Consider the following 22,419-nt stretch of genomic DNA (forward strand, 5'->3'; position numbering starts at 1 on the left):
CCTAACCATTTGGTCCATAAATGCACTACCTTTATTTGATACCTTACTGTTTTTCTGGTATCTATCAAATAATGTACCAAAGTCAACCAATGCACTGGGAAAGAGAAGAAGCCCTGTGCAGATCAAGGCAACTGCTCAGCTAGCCTCACATTAGCCAGCAAATAAAGCAAACCACATACTGCATGGCTTGACAAGCAAACTCAAAATCTTCTCAAACAAAACCCCTGGTACAGCTTCCTTTGTTCCAGTATAATGCCTACCTAATTTACTGTTGGCTGTAGTATCAATGTGATGCAAAGCACTGATAAGAAACCCACTGATATTGTCCTTTTGCTTGCCTTTTCATGCTGAATCAGATTTTTATTATAAAAAAATACCAAAAAACCCACAAAAAAAAAACCCACCCCCAAAGATGAACATTCAATGGTACCCAAAAAAAAGCATCCCACAACGAATTTTGCTTTCTTATCCTTCATAGGCAAAGCTCAGTGTTTGCACATGCAAACTAACACCTACAAATACCTCTTTGCAGGTATAAACAGGGACACACACAAGCATCAGTGTGACATACAGTAAAGGGACAAGCATTCTCCATAATCCCATTTGGAACCCAAAGATTCCATTTTGAACTGAGGCACCCAGACAACCTCTCCAGGTCCCTTCCAGCCTCAATTATTTTAAAGTTCTAAAAATTAACCACCTCACGACACACATAAATGGCATTTTCAGCAGTACCTGCGTTTAGGGGAGCCATTTTAGTTTTCAGAAGCTACTAATGGATTCACTTTAAGTACCTAGGTTCATTCATTTAGGTACCTAGGTGCCTAAAGATGCAGTTTACAAGCAGCAGGAGCTTACAGCGTCTGGATAATCAATTTCCTTAATGCAGTTTTTCCTCAGTGTAGCACAAGTGCCTAATAATAATTATAAACCTGGCCCTTACCCAAGGGAGACGGCAGAAATCCCAATACTCGCTTTTCCGCTGTGTCTAGAGAGATGCCTCAATACCTACACTTCCACTACTCAGCCCTGTTGATGCCTGTATCTCAGCGCTGAACTTGATCACTTATTCCTAAATCCTGACAATAGCATATTCATAACCCAACACTCCACGGGCTTTTCAGCTACGCTGCTATTTCAGGGGATCTCCCATCGAGTACCTGCGCAGGCACTTGTGGAGCACGGCTGCCTTCCCAGCTCAGCCCTTCAGAGGCAGGCAGGAGGATGCCAGACGGAGCTGCCCTTGGACCACATCGCTCCCTGTGGAGCGAGGGAACAGCCCCATCGTACCACACCCTCCGGCAGTGGCTCGTCTGTGGCTTTGGGAGGGAGAATCGGCTGGTGATCCACCCAAACATGAGCTCCCCCCAAAACCTTGGGCTGCATGGAAGCTCTTCACACGATGGAGGCTGCACATGTTTCTGAGCCCCTGTGACCCCGTGGTGTGTGTGCCTCTGGCATGGCTGTGCAGCCTGCAGCACCGCGCTGCTCTCCTGACCTTCCCTTGCAAGCCATCAGGATTTAACCCGCTCTGGTTACCTGAGGTTAAAACTAGAGATTGCTTATTTTCGGCAAAGAGCTACTCCCTGGCTTGCGACACCGAATGGTCCTAATTGCTTCATGTCTGTCCAGAAGACTATCTGTCAAAAGTACAGAAATAGGGATTTGAGTCGATTTTGGAGTGCGGAAAAATCCCAAATCCATCAGTTAAGGTCATTAGCTCATGTGACACACCTCACTGAAGTCAATTTTCAAGGATAAGCGTGTGACAATCTGACTGGAGAAACTCTCCTGTAATGCATTATTAATTCATTTATTATTACAGTTATTATAATCTTTACGCAGGGCACTGCATCTCAATTTGTTCTCTATCAGCTAATGTTTTTAATGAGCTCTTTCTTCTCCTCGGGATGGGAGCTACCTCAACCAGTTACCTAGCTTTTAAGCAAGTAGAAAATGACATGATGGTACATCCTCTTATAAATACAGCTTCACATATCATGCCCTGAATTTTAAATGAAAACAATTAAGTGCTAACTTTTGCATTGCCAAATATCTTTTAAAGGGTAATAGACTCACAAACTCTAAATACAGGAACTTTATCACACAATTAAATGCAATGAAATCTTAATCACAATTCTTCTATCTGACAAAGAGGAGAAAGACATTTAAATAAGAAGATCCTGTGCAAATGCAGTTATTCGTGGGGGAGCCAGTGGAGCACACATTAGCTGAAGTCTGAAGCCCCATCTGAATGGCTCTGGGTTCATTCTCTGGTCACGCAGGGCAAAGAGGTCGCAAGGCTGATCCCTGCACTGAGAAACCGGATCAGTTGGAGAGGAAACAGCATATTAACTAGAAAAGTGTGTGTATGTAAAGTTGTGAACCAAAGGGAAGAAAACAGCACATTTCCAAACGCACACATTGCTGACGCACTGAGAGCCAAGCATCCAGCTGGTTGCAAAGGCTGCATCACTTTGCAACCTTTCTTGCTAAGGGAGAAGGTCAGGGCATTTAAAAGACACACAGAGGTGGCCTTTAGGGACATGGTGGGCTTGGCAGCGTCAGTTTTACAGTTACACTTGATGATCCAAAGGGTCTTTTCCAACCTAAATGATTCTATGGCTCTATATAGAAATCTGTTCAAATCTGCACTCAGAACGTTATGCCTACATTTCCAGGATTCCTCCCTTGAAATGGAATATCTCAGCCCATGGGATACTTTCACAGAGAATGCAGGAGAAGGTTGGTTTTGGATTTTTGGGGGGTTTGGGGTTTGTTTTGGTTTTGGTTTGTTTTTTTTTTGGGGGGGTGTTGTTTGTTTTTTGTTGTTTTTTTTTTTTTGGGGGGGGGGGAACACAACCACAAAACAAACAAACAAATGAAAAAGAAAGAGAAAAGTTTATGCATGTTTTGGTGGTGTGTAAGAAGAAACAAGACAGATTGTGCCTCAAGAAAAGCAGAGTCAATCTTTATTCTCTTTGCTCATGCATACCCAAAAACCAGCCAGTCTTCACATGGTGACCTTTCTAGATGGCTTGTCTTGAAAGAGGGAAAGTTTATAAGCTAACTTACAAACTCACAAGAAAGTAAGCTTTTCAGTTCAGAGCGGCTTCTATGAAGAGATTAATCAAAATATAACAAGATTTTATGGAGATCTAGTTTCCCACAGCATCTGAATTCCAGTGCCTGATTAGTTGGGGTACATCAGAAATTATTAAGTTATTTTCTACTTGAAACAATCACTGGCTTTAAGGAAAAAAAAAAATCTGTCTGTGGATATGATACAAGATTTTTTTTTAAATTACTAGAAAAAATTAAAGCAACGTCCAGACAGATTACATTTTATCAATAGCTTGTCATTCTGAATTTTACAGACAAAAATATGCAAAATGAAATTCAGCAGCAGATAGATAAGAGCAATGTTCTCAGCCCCACTCTCTGCAGTAGCCAAAGCCAGTAAAGCAGAATACAGAAAATCCTAATAAATGGTATGTCCAAAGAAAGTTATGGTGCAAATAATTCCCATTATACACAAAGCTTTAGCCTTAGAGCTCCTATTAAAAAAAGCTAATAGGAAATGCATATTTAAATGTCACATATTGGTTGCACAGCCTCCCTTTTTTTCAGCCACAAATGAGAAACAGAATACAAAATTATAGGAAGGGTTTTTGATGAATAGGATTTAAAAAAAAAAAAAAAAAAAAAAAAAGGGAAAATAGATAGAAATCCCTTGCCAGTGTGATTATTTCCTCCAAGCACATCTCACTAGAGGAAGGGTCCACAGGCACTAAAACTCCCTGGTAACCAGCTACCCTAGAGAAGCCCAAGACATAAATAACTGCACAGCTCCAAAACCTTTATTCACTGATGAACAGTTGTTGGCAATACCACCACTAAGGCCCTGCTCTTCCACTATTTCTCTTCAGCATGCCCCAGGGGTACTTTAAAGAAAGGCCAGGTCCATCCACCGCTTTGGAACCAGCCCCTCCAGTGCCAGGGGTAAGTCACTATCCCAATGGCCACCATCACCCGCTGTTGGAAAGCAGAATGGGAGACTTCCTTTGAAATAATCAGAATAGAATAATTACAGCATCTTCTCCTACAGGCTGAAGGACCAAACAGATTTGAGGTCAATTTTTTGTACATGTTCAATCACAAGCTCCTTCCCAATTAGATGCTCCAACAGGATAAAGTCTAGCTGAGGGCTGTGTTACACATATAATAATGAGTAACTGTTTGCTTAACTTGTAAAAAGAGAAGACAAACAAGTTCCATCTGCCATTAGAGAGCTTTCAGACTTCGAAAGCATGTCTGCATACTTCAAGTAATTAAAATCGTATGGAATTATTCCAGAACACACATACATGCACAAACAAATACACACATTTATGCTTTTATAGAAAGCATATTTAAGATGGAAATGGTATCAAATGGGTCTAAAATGGTTACAATGACTAACTGCTATGATTTAGAAATAAAGGTGAATAAAATTTACATCGAAAACACAAATACTTAATTAAATAAAATAAAAAAAAGGCATTTCTAACCAGCACATGCAGCTGTTTCTTCATCAATGCATGGTCAATTTGCAGTTTTACAGCTGAATTTTTCTCCCCACTTTACCGCATCTAGAGAGAAAGACAAATTTTTGATTTGAGTAATGGTATGTCATATGTTGAATTTGTCTAAAAGGAGCATCGTTATCAGTATAATTCCTTTGTTTTCTTTTAATTCCTCCCCCCGCCCTGCCCCCCGCCCCATATCACTGGGTTTATGTCTGATCTCATTCTCTTTGCCCTCCATTTGACTGGAAAAGGACAGGTTTTTCTGCATTTGAATAACAGAAGCAACATACCCCCACAGAATAGAAAAATGGGCTGAAGTGAGAAGACCTGATTCTTGTTCTAAATCTGGTTTGTGACCTTGAAAGGAATCATTTCACTGCACCTCTATTTCCCTTCTCTTTCTTTGCCTTTCTTGTCTACTTGGATTACAAGCTTTCTAAAGCCTGTGAAGTGTTTATATAATACCAAACAGGTAAGGTTTGGCTTTCATAGGAATCACTAGGTAATACAAAACCAGAAACAATAAATCTTATTGATCACCACTTACATTATTGCTCTCCCATAGTCCACCAATGTGAAACACAATTTCAAAATTATTTTCAATAGTTACTTTCATTTAAAATAAAAAAGGACCATGAAAGAAGTGTATTCAAGAGGAAAGAGGTCCCTTAGCTCTTTTTCTCCAATAACATTCCCCCCCAGTTTAAACACATGGAACAAGCGTTGCATTTCTGTACCAATCCTCACACCCATGGACACGACACACCTCTGCAATTGAACCAACCCCGCGATATTCACTCCTGGCTGAGCCAGGTCACACCACAGGCTTCGCTCGCTGCTCAGCATCCTGCTCCGTACCTATGGGATGCTCTGCTATGTGCTGGGAGCTGCAAAGGCAATGGGAAATGCTTTGGTGCTTTAAGACCCCTATTCTTGCCCTCCCAGAAGAGAGTACACACACACAGTGTAAATGCCAGGCCATGTTCCCATGCCACCAAGGAGCAAAAGAAGCACACAATCACTGTTATTTCTTTCCTTTTTTTTTTTTCCTTTGTGGGTCACCTTTGAAAGCCATTTTCTTTCCAGACTCTCTGTATGAATGACAAGATATTCAGTGAGATGTCTTAAGGGAAAAGAAGTGATAAAGAGAAATTCAGCTAACCTATTTTCTTTCTTGTCACTACTTGATAATCTCTTTATATGGTCTCATTTCACCAGTTGCAGACAGACTTATTTCCCCATGGAAAGACCCAATCCTTCTCCCAAAGTGCACATGTGCACAAGCACCATCTTACCCACAGCATTTCAAACTCACATTGTAATGTCTTTCTGCTGTGTTGGTGTTTTATATAGCCAAATTCTGCATATGTGTACATCTATAAGGTGTACACACTTATTGCCACACACATCTCTACTCTTTCACATAAGTTTCTGTGGGTTTGGGCACACCCAACATTTATACAAACCTCCTCATCAAAAGAAGTATGGAATTTCACTGAAACACAATTCACTAGCACATGTATTTTTAAGTTCAACCCCTCTGTCAATAAATTATGGTTTCCAATGTGAACAGAAAACATTTTTTAAAGTTCTGCAGTGATGGAGGAACCTCAATTCTACTTTCAGCTGCACCTTAATCCTTCTTGACTTCTATTCAGGCATTAGCTTAGAAATGTTTACTTTCCTGCTGGCAACACACTCAGCCTTTTATAGCGTCTTTACCTTCACAAAGCAATGTAACTACAATTCCTAATGCCAAATGCAAATTGCCTGATCTACAGCTCGTGCCAGCTGGGTACAACCCAACAAAGCTGTGGCACCCTGGTCCAAGGCTTGCAAGACATGCCTCAGCGAGAAAGCACAGCAAACCCAGACCCAGTCCCACACATGATCACCAGGGCTTGCAAAGCAGTGCCATGAACGAGTGTAAAACAGAGGCCGTTTTCAGGATTTCAGGACTGGATTTAGGGGAGTGCAAGACCAGAGATGCTGCTATTACATCAGGTCCAGACTTCCTGCCATTGCACTTCCTCCAGCCATCTCTATATTAAGCCAATTCACTTGTAATTGATTAGAACATCTAATCCAAAGAAAAAGACCCCACTTTTTATTTAGAAACATGAAAAAAGAGGAAATTCACACTATTCTAATCAGAGACTCTGAGGGAGGAGGGAGTTATGATTTGTATGTCCCCCTCCCCCTATTTTTTAATCTAAATAAAAAAAATTACAGCAGAGAATAGTAACTCAAATGCTTTATAGCTGCATTCTTTTTAATCAGCTGTCTCCTATCTTTACCAGCTGTTTGTCTGCTTCTCCCATTTATGCTGTGCATCTTGGTCTTATCGATCTAGTAAGCTTTAAATTACAGCTATCCATGAAGAAACAATGAAAAAAAAGAAAAAGCAGAGGCAAACCATAACGGGAAAGAACAGACCTGATAAAGGATTTCTGAAGGGCTACCCACTTTTGCTAAAAGCAAATCTTAATAGAATTTCCTGGAGGGAAGGTCTGTAGGACTGAAGTTATCAGTGTACTGTACGGACAGAGGAAGGGTAAACAGAGCTCACAGATTGAAGGAAAAGATTTATATCAAAAGCAGTTCCTGTGAGAAGTATAGGAAAGCTTGGCAAAAACCCCACAAGACACAGTATTAGTAACCTAGTCTGTATCACTGGGTGTTTTTATTGGGTTTATTAGAGGCAGCCAATTTATAGCAGTTCTTGTTGTTTCAGGCGGAGTATAAACCTTCAGTAAGAATCCACCACTCTCCAAAACCACTAGAAATGTTTAACATTAAACAGGCAGAGCAGGAGCAGAGCTGATTTTGGTGCTCAGGTATGCCTACTGCAGCTTCAGCTCAGAGAGGGCCAAAAGGTACAGCTTTAGGCTCTCACCAGTGAGCCACCGGGACTGTCCTACTGAAGGAGCTAAGCTGACCATTAATCTCCACAATCCTCCTCCACCCCAAACCCAATATTCCATGCGGTGATACCACAGTTCCCCAGGGAAGGTGATCTGAGCTCCTGGCAATGTGCATCCCCTGGTGAAGGTTATCTATCACTTTTGCCCAAGTTCCTTCGGTAATGTGAAGGAAGTACTATGCCTTGGTGGTCTGTGTCCCAGGTGTTCCCCATCACCTGGGGTGATGTTGGCACCAGGAAAGCACCATCATTCCTCCCGCGTAATAGCTACGCAACAGACACAGATGGCTCTTGCTCCCCTTGCTCAGGTGAAGGGCTCTCCGTTCGAACCAAGCTACTAAACTTTAGAAATGAGTCATGAGACTTATTTGACAGAGGGGTAAGGAAACGATCTGCGGCACTCTGGGTTGTGTGCCATTACTGCTGCCATTATCCACTTGGCCATTTCTAGGCTGCAGAAAATTTGCACCTGCAAAAAAATCTCTAGAAAGATTGCATCTAGCACTGCACTGGAAGAAGAAGAATTACTGGAACAGTGTATGTCTTGCCGAGAAAGCCTGTCTCCCAGTTGACATTGAAAACTTAACCTGCTGTTTGGTTCTTCATGCCTTGCATACTGCAAGGGAAAAAATGTGCAGCCTTACAAATTGGGATTTATGACTACTATCCCAGAGATCTCACAGCCAGAATCAAACTGGTCAGGTGCCCTGGTCCATTGAATCTGTTGGGATTTGTAAAGATGAAAAATAAAAACAGAATCTTTTCCCTCTGTGGGTATGGGCAAAGTGTCTGCGTGCCTGGATTCCTAGAAGACGACAATGTTTTATCATTACAAGTGCAAGTACAGTCACTTGGTCTTTCAATTTTCCAAAAGGTTAGAGGGAGCTGACAGATTTCTAAGTGAGGGAATGCAGTTCACACTTTTATTCACTCAGCTGGTCGTTCATCGGATTTGATGCTGTATCTGAGCCGAGTTAGGCACGGTGCAGAGAAGGGGAGAAGCAGCAGGGCACAAAGATGGCTTTAAGACACATCTCTGATCCCCATGCCAAGCCACCCGGGAGCTGCTTGGTCTCTGAACAGAACCTGGAGCAAATGCCGCAGCCAGGATTAGGGCTGGCATTGCCCGCTGCCTCTGGCAATGCCACAGATGGCCCGGGTGGCTTCCCGGGCTTCTCCATCCACTGACTGCGGAGGAAGAGCAGACTGGAGCAGGGACGAGTGGTCCCTGCTGCAATGTGACCTTCACGTCTATCCAGCCATCTCTCTCTGAAAGCTACATGAACTGATAAGCACAAGCCTCCAAGTCAGGCTTAGGTAACGTTCTGAAAATGAGAAACTAAATATTTAAACATTACTCGAACTGTGCCTGCTGCAGATCCCCACAACGCTAAGGGAAAAAATGAACAGATCTGGCCCAGAGGGCTTGACAAAGCAGAAGGGGGTCGGAGGAGGGGAGAGCTGCCCGGGACGAAGCTGTGATGCTGCTTTGGCCACTGTCCCACAGCAGAGCCAGGCGGCTCCTGCAGCACCATGCTCTGCACATCCAGGCTTCTGAGACCCAGCTCTGCCTTGCAGCACGGACCATGACGGTTTATCCTATTGCACAGAGCATCGTGTGACACGTGGGTGGCAAAGGGATGAAAGGACCCCAAATCCCAGCACGCCAGCCTGGGCAGTGTTCCCATCAGCTCCAGCACCATTGCGAATTAGGGATAAGCTTCACTTGTCTTCACTTGTGCGTATTAATAGCAGAAGGTTATTCTAGGAGGAAGTTTTCTCAAACAATAAAAAGATGCATTAATCAACTTAGAAAATAGCACAGGGTGAAATGGATAAACTGTAGCCACAGCAGAAAGGTTGCTTATGGATCCCACCTAAGTGCAAATGTGCTAAGGGGAGTATTTGCAATGACATCCTCAAACTAATACCAAGTAATATTAATAGGAGTTGGGGGGAGGGGGAACAAGAGATAAAAGCAGTTCTTAGTTATTAAAAAAATAAACATTTTTAGACGTCATTTTACCCCTGTGCATTATGAATACAACCCAACAAAGATGCAGTGCTGTTGAAAAAAGTCAGTACAACAGTTTTTCTACTTCTTAAACAATACGATTATTTTCATTTTAGATAGAGTAGGAAAGTACTAATTTAACAGGCATAAAATTAGGACATCCAGTTTAGCAGACATGCTTTGCCACTACTTCAGTTTTACCATCAGGCCATTGGGGGCGGGGGGGGAAGTGTTTTGGATCCGTCTCACATTTAGAAGAAGATGGCTCATCATTACTGCAAGCATGATGTTGCAAATTGCTCAAATATCTGTTTATCTTTTACTGAAAGGACTATCAGAACATGAAGAGAGCCTTGAAATACTAATCACAGCTGCCTAAGACCATCACATGATGTCAGCCAACAATTCCTGTGATTTACTGTACCAAAAAAAGAAGAGGCGCCACGAACAAGTTTTTGTAAATCAAGTATATGGGGCCAGATTCTGGTCCACGATTACTCAGGCATAAGGAATGCTATAGTACTCTGCCGGTACATAATTCAAGCCTGCAGTGAACTTTGCAATATGGATGTATGGCATTAAAAGTTGTTACACCAGTTATCAGAAGAAAATCACCTTGGCTTTAACATATATACAAAGGCTAATGCAAACACATGCACACAGGCTCGCTCCCTAAGGTTTGTCACCATCCAGGCACAGCACAGAGATTTTTCCCTAAGGAAAACGTTGAGGTCTGTGCAAAAGCACTCAGGTCTCACGGGCAGCATGGGCATACGATCATGGAAGGTAAATGTTCAGCGGTTAAACCCCATGCCATGACACACATGCACGCATTGAGTTTAAATTTACAGTGAACACCAGCTGTTATTGTCCCTTAAGGGAAACTGTGACTGGTAGAGAATCACGTCTGTCAATATTTCCCTCCTGGGTCAATAAATCCTGATAGTCAATAAAAGTCAGCGAACAAAACCGACACCACCATAGGAGCCCACGCGTACCTTGGGGTAAAATTTGGCACACTTAGTAGCTGCTGATTAGTTAGAATGATTCTGCATTTAAGGTCCCCCACGGCATAGAGCACACTTGCACCTGATTTTAATAACCTAACGTGCAGCGCAGCTCTGCATTACAACCTTTCCCCAAGCTCTTCCACATGGAGCATGTGCAAACTGAATGGCACGTGGGCTGAGAAAAGGGTTTCTCCTGCACTGGAAAGGCAGCAGCATCAGTATCTACAGGGCAGCTGAAAAATATCCACCAGTCTTCACGAGACCCATGCAACCCTACCGCAGTACTGCGATTTCAGGAAAGAACACCACCAGAAAAGTTGGTGCTGGGCTCTCCAGATACAAATTAGATTTCAACTATTCACACCCTCGTGGCAAAACACACAGCCATTCTCAGATATTCTGGAGCAAATCTTCAAGCAGAGTGAATCAGCGTGGGTTTTTTGAAGTTATTTTTATTTACACCACCTGACAAACTACTTCCCTGATGTTTCCTTGTTACAAATTTTATGCAGACAGTATATGAGTTTAACTGAGGATGCTTTTTTCTACTCTACAACACAAAAGTCAATCATATGCAAACTGCAATGATACATGAACTCTGAAAGATCTGAAGGAGCTAACCCATGACACCAAGTGCAAATAACGTAGAAAGGTTTTTCACGCTATTTTTAAAACAATCAATTTTGCTGCTGCCCTGTTTGCAACAGATTTAAGTACAGCTTTAACGAAGAAATAATTTTTTTCTGTTCTGAAGATTAAACTGTAATTTTCTGGGTTTATTTTCCTGGAAATGCCTTTTAAATGCACTTGAAAAATGTCAAACACTGAAATTGGAAACTTACCCTTACAATATGCCATTCTATGTGCAGATTGCTAATGATCATGCAAACTAACATGTAACTTCTTTGCCTTCTAAAATTATAAAACAAGCAAACATAAAAGATTTCTAAACCCAACTGGCAAATGATTTACAGACTAAAAATTTTTCTAGAGATTGATTTATAAAAGTTAATGACTTTCAAACAGCAGGGGAAAAAAAAATCAAGTCAATAGACTGAAATTGTTCATTATAACTCATTTGTTCAATTCCAATCTTGATTTTGTCATCAGCTCTCTGCTTGCTTATAAGATGGTCAAGCCATGCAAACAAAGTGATATTTGTTCACATAACAATATGTAACCCTTATATAGCACTTTTCATCATCAAATCTCAAAGCATCCTGCAAAGAAGGAGAGCTTTGTTATCCTCAATTCAGATAGGGAAATTGCAGCAGTGGGATAATTGCAGACCCAGAAATAACACTTCCGAGTCCCAGACTAATGGCCTAAGTAACAGCACAGGGCATTTTATTAACGCAGAAGATGACTAAGGTCAAGACGGGTGATTTCAGTATCGCAACTTTTGAACTGCTGAAAGTGCAATGACAAAAATGCAACTGAACAAATACATTAATTCAGTGAGTGCTTCACATTGGCACTTAAGACCTGAAGCATGCTATTATCTCCTGTCCCCAGATATGCATAAAGACTTTATACCAACAATCCCACATCAAGAAAAGTTATGAAGCATATGTTGAAGTTATTACAGTACCCCAAATGTTTTGAGTCCAATAGGTTTTCAGGACTCCTTTTTTTGTCTATCAGAAAAACAAAACAAAACAAAACATGTTTCTGCTGGAAAAGACACTGTATAGGATTAAAAGCTGTTAAAACGTATGCTCAAAAAAATCATAATTTTCCTCAGAAGAGACTAATGAGTCAAAATTATTTCTCAAGGCTTTTCGCATGGAGCTGCGCTGTAAACAGTTGGGTCAGACTCAAAGAGGCCAGCAAGGAGGACCCTGCGGTGGGTGTTTGCTGCCCACCACCCAGACAAGAACTGGAAGTAGATAAAGCTTTATTCAGCCCTCATAACCAAAGGCCCTGGTCATCCTGGTACCCCCTTAGCACCCTGATGTCCACTAAGATGGCAACTGGTGGTGCACAAGCAACCGAGATTTCATGAGAGCATCAAAGACAATATTGATGCTGAACTCCAGGGGAGCAGTTTGGCTTGCTCAGGGAACTAATAGATGTGATGCCACGGATGACTGCCCTGGGGTGCAGAAGGGAACAGGGGAGCTCCTTGATCTTCAAGAAGAACCTCCTCAAAGCATGAGAGCAATCCACCCTGATGAGTGGGAAGTGGAGCAGACGTGGCAGAAGGTGGATTTGGCTGAATGTGGAAACTCTGACTGAGCTCAAACACAAAAAGAAAGCGAACAGAAGGTGGAAGTGGAGACGGGCTACCCAGGAGGACTATACAAACCTTGCCCAGACTGCAGGGACAAAGTTAGGAAAGCCAAAGCCCAGGTGGAGTTGCAACTGGCAAGGGATGGTATGGCCAACCAGAAAGGCTTCACCCATAGGTACGTCTGCAGCAAAAGACCAAGGGAAACATGAGTTTCTCCTGAATATGTCAACAAAACTACTGAGAAAGGGTAAAAAGGAGGAGGCATTCAGTGACTTTTTCTGGCTCAGTCTTTACTGGCAAGGCCTACTCTCAGCCTGCCCAGGTCCATGTTCCTAATGCTTTTGTCTGGCGGAGGGAAGTCCTATCTACGGCAGAGGAAGATTTTGTTAGGGACCACTTAATCAAACCGGACCCACACAGGTCTGTGAATGCCCAGGAAGCAGGCTGACATCATTTTGAGGCTGCTCTTTGTGCCTTTGAAATATTGTGGCAACTGGGGAATCCTTCTGATGGCTGGAAAAGGCAACTGTCATGGCCACCCTCCAGAAGGGTAAGGAGGAACAAATCTTCCTGAAGGCAACCAGTTTAACCATTTAATGTCTTGTTAACAAACAAAAACAGTGAAAGGGAATGCAGTCGTGGGAGGTTTCCAGATGACACCGGAGCTGGGGAGCAGCCGATGTGCTAGAGGGGGACTGCCACGCCACAGCACCCCAGCAGGCTGGGGAAGGGAGCTGACGGAAAGCTTGCAACGTTCAGCCAACGCAGGCATGAAGTTCTGGAAATGGAAACCCACCGTGCGGAAAGCAGCTCGGGGGAAGGCAGCCCGGGGGTTGAACAGGGATCGGCAGCGGCAGTGATGAACGCCAGCCACACGCTGGGTTGCATTCACAGGAGCACAGCCAGCATGTCAAGGAAAGCAATTATTACTCTCTATTCAGCACTTGTGAGGCTGCCTCTGGAACAGAGCGTCCAGTTTTGGTTTCCCTGTTCCAAAACAGACACTGAAAAACTGGCAGAAATTCAGCAGAGAGGACCAAGATGATGAAGGGGCTGCAACACGTAACTTGGGAGAAGAAGCTGGGAGAACTGTTTGCCTAGCCTGAAGAAGAGAAGGCCGATTACCGTTTTCAACTGGACAAAGCCCTGAGCAACCTCATCTAACATCAAAGTCATGTCTACATTCAGCAGGAGGTTGGACCAGATGACCTCCGAAGGTCCCTTCCAGCTTAAATTATTCTACGATTTTAATGGTGCCTCCTTCACTTGTATTTATCATAGGGCATTCACTTGAAAAGTAACATTTGGAAATAATTATTCTGACTTTGTGCAACATTTTTAAATGCAATAAAAAATTCCATACATATTTGAGAAGTATCCAACTGCAGGTGAAGAATATCGTGGGCTAAAAGCCAGTCAGCTGGAGCCAATTAAAGCACAATCAGCCTCCCATGACACCAAAATGCCTAATTGAACTTCCACCCTCTGCACAAGATGGAGATTTTCACCTCCTCCACAGAAGCCCAAAATGAGTTCACTGCTCTGTGTCTCAGTAAACCAAGATCATCAACAAAACGTAACGATGAAAACAGGAGATGCCTGCATTGATTAAAATAATGGTATTCCATCCCCTAAGAAGAAAGAATGCTTCCCTTGTAAAAAAGATGACCTCAGATGTTTTGTCACAGACACACGTTTTTACCCTCCTGGCAAATGGAGAATGTGAGCAGGAGCAAGTGACACACATGCATATTTAGAATCAAACTTCAAAAGCAAGTGGTTCATTAGTATAACATGAGAAAAACTAAGGCATGTTTGCATGAACAGCTATGGTCTAATAAAACCTGAGCTCGGTTTTGAAAAGAAAAGAAAAATGAAAATGTGTGTCAACTGAAATATATAAACTTACAATGAAAATCAATTGGCATGTATAGATACTGAATAATGCACTCATTACTATTCATTCTCATTACTGTTCATTTTGCAACTGTCACAAAAAATATGGTGACTGACTGACAGCTTTTAAAATATTTTTATGCCTGGAGAACCAAAATAGCTGAAAGATCTGGAATTTTGATTTCAAAAAAACTGGACAAACTGCCAACAGTATAGTAATATAATCTTCTTTTAATCCCTTCCCCCCTTTAAAAAAACCCAAAAGTTCAAATCTCCCAGTGTTTTGAGTTCATTTGAGTAATCCTTTTGCTCTTTTTTTTTTTTTTTTTGGGGGGGGGGGGAGAGGAGCGGATTGGAGGGTGCATGGTAGAAATCATGTTTCACTTCTATTTGGCTTTCCTAAGCTGTGAAAATACCTGTATCTCACAATCAGTACAAGCAACATTTTCCCCTAATTAGTCCATAAAAATGCTAATTTTTCTAATGAATCAGATTGAAATATCACAGGAGTAGGTAATAGCGCAAATACAGAGTTTGCTCATGGGGTAGGCTTTTGGATTCATTCTGCTAATCACTACCACAGCACTGGGCAACTTACAAAGCCAATATTATAAAGAGGTTAGAGAGGCGAAACATGCTCATCTTAATTTTTGTGCAAAAGACAATTACACGCATATACGTTCACAGCATTCATTTCTATATGTGAAGAAAACCAGACCCCCAGTATTTACAGCCCAGCTCCTCAGCTGCAGCAAGCCCTTCTATCCCCATTACAAGCAGAGGTCCTCTGCCTGTTTACTCAAGCTGAGGATGTGACCATAAATCTTTATTCTGCCCAATTTCACTGTTAATATAATCCATTTCTGAAACCGATAAAATAAGACTTTCTTTTTTCATGGACCAGCAGCTAATAACGTCGCCAGTTTGAATTGTACAAGCGAGAGACTGAAATCATTGTCTGTCTGCCCCACAGCATCTTTCTCTATTTTTTCCCTGCACTTACGCTTTTGCTCCTGCCTTCTGTGCAGGCACATACTAAGGCACTTGTATCCCAGCCGCAGATCTAGGAAGGAGCGGTCTTTTTTCAAGTCAAAAATCTAGTAGAATCAATGAGCTCTTAGAGGAAATCTCTTAGGGCTTGACCTTCAGGGTGGCCTTTTACTCTTTAAACCCCATGTAAAACAGTGATTCTGCCAGTCAATCCCTAGTAAAAGATTTAAAGAAAGGGACTGTTGCCTATTGGTGGCCCCAGAAATCTAAGCAGGAATTAAGCAGCTTGAAGAAGCCTTTAAATTCAACTTCTTATTCTCCCAGAGCTCTCCATATATTCTTTATGGCCCTGTGTTCCCTTACCCCTTTGATCATTTTATATTGAAGTAGTCTCTTGTTTAATACGTAGCAAAGACGACTGCACGATAACATCAAAACAGAAGAGAACATAAAGAACATGAAAGAATATGAAGTCAATAGCTTCGCCAACGACAATACATAAACAGGCCTAGTTAAAAGCCACGGCATCACAGTGCCGTCTTTATGCTCCCACAAAGCTGCACGCAGTGTTAAGACCAACTACAAACTGAAACTAATGATTAAAACTACATTGGCCTTGCCCTCCTCTGCTTTAATTGCCATCCACTTTGCTCAAAGGGTACAGATCCGCGAAGGCAGTGCCCACCTCCGCGCCTCGCCCCCGATGCCCACCGCACCAGCTGGTCTGACCATCCTTGTCAGAAATCAGGGTTTCCAAGCCAGGGTCTTCTCAACATGTGGAAGCTGCACATGTCCATAAAACATGGTCCTTCACCCTTGTAACATCATCCTTACAGCAGAGCTCCAACCATGCTCCAACCGGTTCCAGAGGTATTTTTGACAAGACGTAAAAATGGAGAAGAGGTTTCATCAAAATCTCTCTCATGTTCTTTTAAGAGCATCAACCCAACCCAACAAAAAAAGAAACAAAACCTAGTAACACAAGATTTTGTCTTCCCAATCCCCAACATCTTCCTGGTTTAGCGTTTACACACAACTACATGTTAACTTGTGGAGGCCAGACAGATGGAAAAGTTGATGTCTGTCTAGAACTCCTCACACTTGGTGTTCATACCGTACTTCTTGGCTGCCTACACTTATGCTAATCTGTTAAAATCACTTTACCCACTTGGAAGACAATGTATCACTTGTACTCAGTTCTATTATTCATCAGACAACCAAACGGCAGCTCCATGACTGACTGCTAATTATCCTTTCCCACTGGATGTCAGAGACAGTTGCATTTCCAGCAGCAATTTATTCTTCTTCCCATGGAGCCACGAGGTGGATGCTAAGGCCTATTGAAGTCAGTGACAAAAGCCCCATTGACTTCAATTGTGTCGGGAATTCATCTTTTAATGGAAAGAGACCCGCTTAAGTGTTATTTAGTGTATGATGTCAACACTGAGATAACAACTGACATGAGCACAACATATACATCACCAGTGGTGCCAGGATCAGACGCAGCACTCAAAGGCTCTGTGTGCCATCTAACCCCCGTCACAGGTCCAGGCAGGATGGTGGCACATTCACATTCCAGGTGCCTCCCAACAGAGACCAGCCTCATGGCTGGTCAAGCCCCCTGCATGCGACATGGTCTGTAATACCTGGGGACAGCAGGACTTGGCCAGTGTGGTGGAGACATCTCATTTGCTTGGTGGGCTGGATCTATACCGCAGCCTGCAGGCTAGCTTCTTCATACCTAGTGTCTAACAGGGAGATACAAACCCTATCTAGAAACAGCTCTAGAACACCACTTTGGAAATATTTTGAAATAGCTCTAGAACAGTTTGGAATGCTATGACATTATAAATTCACTGCGTACACCACATCTTAACTTCTTTAATAGAAGCAAGAGCTAAAAAGACATCAAACAAGAAGGCAAAGGAATCACACATTTCACTGACCTCCCTTCTATTTCCCCTCCCAGACATGGTGGCAAGAAGGATGGCAGCATTGTCCAAAACATTCCCTTCTTACAGGAAAAGTCATAGCTTCTCCCTGGAGAACGTTTCATGTATGTAAATGAGAAACTAATGACAAAATTTGACAAGACAATCCTTGACAAACACACTTTCTGAGGTTTTAACGAAGGTTTTGCTGCTTTGGTCCGTCCTGTCCCCATTCCCTTCCCCACACTCTACCCGCCAAATAAGCTTTTTCCTGACTCATCCCTTGTCTCAGCTAGTACTACTGCCTTACCCTCCCCCACTGACATTAACCAAAGTGCTTCACTTTTGCATACTTTCACTTTCATCTGAAGGACCCCCTTTGCCTGAACTCCCAACCGGAACAATGGGGATCTGCTCCTCCTCCCCTGCACCCCTCCTCAGCCCTCTCTCCCTCCTCCACCCAGCTCTTCAACCTACAGAAAAGCAGATGCTCCAAGAACCCATTAGCACACCGAGACAACAGGTACCCCAGCACCCACCAGCCACAGTCTCAGGGCAGGTCGTTCTGTTCCTTCATTTCTGCACAACCTCTTGGAACCCTCAGACTGCCTGTCTCTGGAATCCCATGTTTCTTCCAGCTGACACCCAGCCTGCGCTCACTCCCTGCCTCCTATATTGCTTCCAGACCGTGCAGAAAGCTCTTTCATCTGCTTATATAACTCCTGTGGTTTACAGTAGCTGAGGACACAGTCACCAGTTCCTCCAGCCAACGTGTTGATCGCAAGCCAATCTTCAGCAGAGGTGTTTGCATTTTGCGATGGTCTTCGTAGAGCAAAGCCATTCCTTGAGATAAAAGTTTCAGGAGTCTGCCGGAACACAGCCAGGTCCAGGGGCGAGGAATCAGAAGTCCATCACCTTTTCCCTACCTGCATGAGCCTGAGCAGGTAAGGGAAGGACGGTCATCTCCCCAGTGCAGCAGCGATGCTGAGTCAAGCTGGAAGGCAGCTTTCAGCAGTTGGTTGAGACCAGCAGTTGTTGCAGCAGCCATCCTGCCCAAACCAAGCCGGAGAATACTCTGCGTAACATCCCTTTCATGCAGCTAAACAACAGGTAGTAAAACAGCCCTTGGTGTGCAAATTGTCTCAAGAGCTTCAATTGAAAAAGGAATCCTCCAAATACATTTAAAATCCTGCTCAAGCCCAACTCTCAGCACAGCCTGCGAGATTTTATCCAAATATATTTTTCCACGGACTGCAACTTGCTGGCCCTTTGTTCTGCATCAGGCTCACCGCTGCTGCGGCTGTACCACCCAAACCAGCAAGGCACCTCTGAGGACACGGGAAACCTGCTCTCCACATTGGCCTCTGGAGCATCTAAACCACAGAAGCCTTCTAAAGTCTGAATTTGCTTGTCTGATGCATTCTTTTATTCCTGTTGTTTAAAAACATTTTTGCATAAGCAAAAATGTATTGCTTGAATTAACAGCAATTCTTACATATGGAAGGAGAGACAGAAAAATTATAAAACCAAGTCATGATTCCTATGTAGTAAGTGCTGTGATGAAGTGGCATTAAGATGGATTGTAAAAACTATCTTAAAATATCACGCAGAATCCACAAGAGCAACACATCAGACTAAAAATAAATAAATAAATATCAATGTGCACTGTACTGGTTGCTTGCAAAATTAGACAATTAATTCTGTGTAAACTAACCTATCAGGAAACCACACTGTGGGGATTCTGATAGCTGTTATTGCAGCACACTATATTAAGAAAAGAATGCTTTAATGAGATCCCTGGAGAGCCTCCACGGACTTGGATCTTCCTCTTGAAAAGACCGTTTTTACCCCATTTAACTGCCAGTATGTTGCATCTCTGATACACGTATGAACCAAAAAAAAACCCAAAAACAAAAAAAAACAACCAATCAAAAAAAAGCTATTAACACAATTATCAGTACCAATAAGCACTGTGCTTTTCAGGATCAAAAAAGACATTATGCCATTTCTGAAAGTGTAAGAACCATCAGAAATAACATCTGTATATTAAAACCCACTGCACTTAAAACCACTTACAGCCAGAACAGCAGCAGCACAAAGAAAGCTTTTACACAGAGGGGTGTAAAAAACCATAACAATATAAAAAAAATAAAAATCACAGTGCTTACTATAGCAATCTGCAACCTGGCTTTTATTAATATTTTATTTTTCTGTAAGTAAAGAACTAGAGTAGAGCTTGCCAAATACAATAAATGCCCCAGTTTAACGTTTGATTTTTGAAATAAGTACTAGAGAAAACCACCTTCAGCACCAAACTCAAAATGGCTGTATTTCAGATTGATTGCTTACTGTAAAATAACAGCTGTAAAATAGCAAGGAAGAATATTTTGATCACAAGCTTAGTAGTAGGGTTAGAAGCTGTTCTTCTATTTACAAGCTCTCCTTCAAAACATGTATAACAACATTTGTGTTGTAAATATGAGGGGGGAAAAAAAAAATCAATATTCTCAGGTTTCACAAGGCTTTTCCAGTGAAGCCTGTGGATTTTTCTCATTGTCTTATCTATTTAACAGAAGTGGTTCTGCCAAGCAATACCTTAGAGGGGAAAACACCTGAAAAATTATTAATTAACGTAAAGTGTAAATAAACAAACAAGCCAACAAAGAAACTCTTAATCCATCCTGCAAATGTAGATGAATTACTGCATTTCTTCTCCAACTGCCTATTATACCTTGTGTAAGTACCAGCTCTCTGCATCACTTGTATGATGGCTGGGCTTTACTAATAAACGGACCAGACTGCAACACTAATGTTGAATAGTTTCATACCCCAGCAAGTTAGTACATAAAGATTTAAGGAGATAATAGGAATACTCAAGAGCTTTAGCAGTTAACAAATGCAAGACAACATGCTAGTATGTGCTGAACTATTGTGCTGCTGCCGTTTTACCTGGGCCAGCTCATACGACATCCCTCTGCCATCATGGAAATTGGGCTCCTACCTGGAGCATCTGAAAGCCACCAAAAGCAACGCTGGAGGCAGCCAAGCTGCAGGAGACCACCTATGGACAGCCACCGCGGAAGCAAGCCCTCCACAGGGAAGTAGTTTCTAGCATGTTTTAAGCACCTCTAATTGTTTTTACAATGTTAGAAAACCACAGAAGAGTTCAAATACAATCTTTGAGTCCTAATATTTACATGGGCAAACATTTGTTTGTCTGTCAGCTGGGTAATCTCAGGGCCTCTGTAGAGCCTGGGACAGCCTCTTAAGTAGTTTTCTCCAGTTTTGATTAGCTGGCTCCATCGCCAGCCCTATAAATATTCCTAACATTTGCACCCAATGGACCAAGTATTTTGTTGAGCAGACTAATTGGTTCACAACCCCTGCTAAGTATCAGCCGTATCATCCCTGACTGCCATAGGCAACTATCATCATTAGCCAAGCGACAATCTCCTAGAGAATTTTGGCTCTTTAATCTCCATTCTCCCTGAGGACATCAGGCTTATTACAGGTTAAGGCTATCAGAGTTCGCTCTCACGCCTTTCCTACGCTGCGTTCTCCGCACAGAAGGGAAAACCTTGCGAACACAGCAACATAAAGGGTGCCCAGGTCCACGTCTCCCTAAAGGGACCGTCGGATGCTACAGACCTTGGGGCAGCACAGCCAAGGCAGAGGGACAGACCCTGCCTGCACACAAATCTCCACAATTCCATCGACTTCCAAGAGAAGTGTAGATTACCAGATCCCACCTGAAGTCAGACACTGCTGAAAGCAGCCCTTGATCAGCATCGTTCCTTCTACTGACACCACGCTAACACCAGAATGCCGTGGTTGAGGTTGTCCCCGTGTGCCAAGGATGCCTGCCCTGAGACGCAGCAGTGGTGGGGTGAGGAAAACTGAGGAGGGCGAGGCACAGAAAAAGATTAAACACAGGTCAAAAACTGGAACAAAAGGTGGAAAAGTGAATAAAGGTGGGAAGAATGAAAGATACGAGAAGATACGACAGCCTCAGAAAGCCAGAACCCATGCAGTGTACCAGCCTCAAACAAGGCAAATCTGACCTTTGTTACAGCTGTGCCATAAAGCTGAGAGATTTAGGTGGGTTCTCTTTGCTTTGTTTCATTAGGAACAAAGAGTTCTGCTCATAAACTCAGGAAAAAACTTTAAAACTTTGGCAGTCTGGGGTATTAAGCTCCCTTACTACAAAGGCCCCACCAGTAGCTCATGGGATGATATTCAGAACTACAGATGTTCCCTCCATTTTTTTTCCTGAAATAATTAAAAAAACCCAAAACAAAACAACAGAAAACACCACAATTAAGAAGAAATTCCTCTACTCGCTGCACCTCTCCCCATTCAGAAGGGAAAAGCAGTCACCCTGGCACAGACAGAGACCTTCATGGTCCTCTGGCAGTCTTCAGCAGGAAGCATCCTCTGGATTGCCTGCTTCCAATATCTTCTGCTCACTGATGCTAGAGATCCACCTGACCAGTTAAACCAAGTAGGGGAAATTAGATTTTATACCACTAGTCACTATCCCAGCCTACCTGAAGGCAGCAGGGAAAAAGCAGCTCTGCCGTGCGAGCCTTTGTGTAGTTTTCAGAGGAAAATGGTTCTTAAAGGAACGAAGTCAAAGCAGCTCACTCACGGACACAGCCTCTCCTGTGTCCAAATTTCTTACAGGGCAATAAACTATGGGTTTCAGTACCAGAGCTACGCCACAGCAGCTCCCTCCCGCCACAGCAAGCGATCAGCATGCACAACACTTTTTTCTTTGAGTCATGCCGAGAAATCTCTGCAATTTGTAGCTTTGGAAAGCCTGCACATTTAATTTGAAATGATATCCTCCCTGTC

At 42.7% G+C, this 22,419-nt stretch overlaps 1 protein-coding gene across 9 annotated transcripts in view; it reads right to left on the reverse strand.

Annotated features, from left to right (window-relative positions):
- The window catches only part of CHL1 (cell adhesion molecule L1 like), a 139,601-nt gene that overhangs the window by 102,756 nt on the left and 14,426 nt on the right, over positions 1-22,419 (reverse strand). For 7 of the 9 annotated variants that reach the window (XM_055806609.1, XM_055806610.1, XM_055806602.1 and 4 more), the window contains exon 2: positions 4,551-4,631. The exons of the other annotated variants lie outside the window; for them this stretch is intronic. The gene's annotated coding sequence lies outside the window, so the exon portion shown is untranslated. The remainder of the gene's footprint in view (positions 1-4,550; positions 4,632-22,419) is intronic. 9 annotated transcript variants of the gene reach the window in all.

The sequence above is a fragment of the Falco peregrinus genome, chromosome 5 (genome assembly GCF_023634155.1).
Source record: "Falco peregrinus isolate bFalPer1 chromosome 5, bFalPer1.pri, whole genome shotgun sequence".
Lineage (NCBI taxonomy): Eukaryota > Metazoa > Chordata > Aves > Falconiformes > Falconidae > Falco > Falco peregrinus.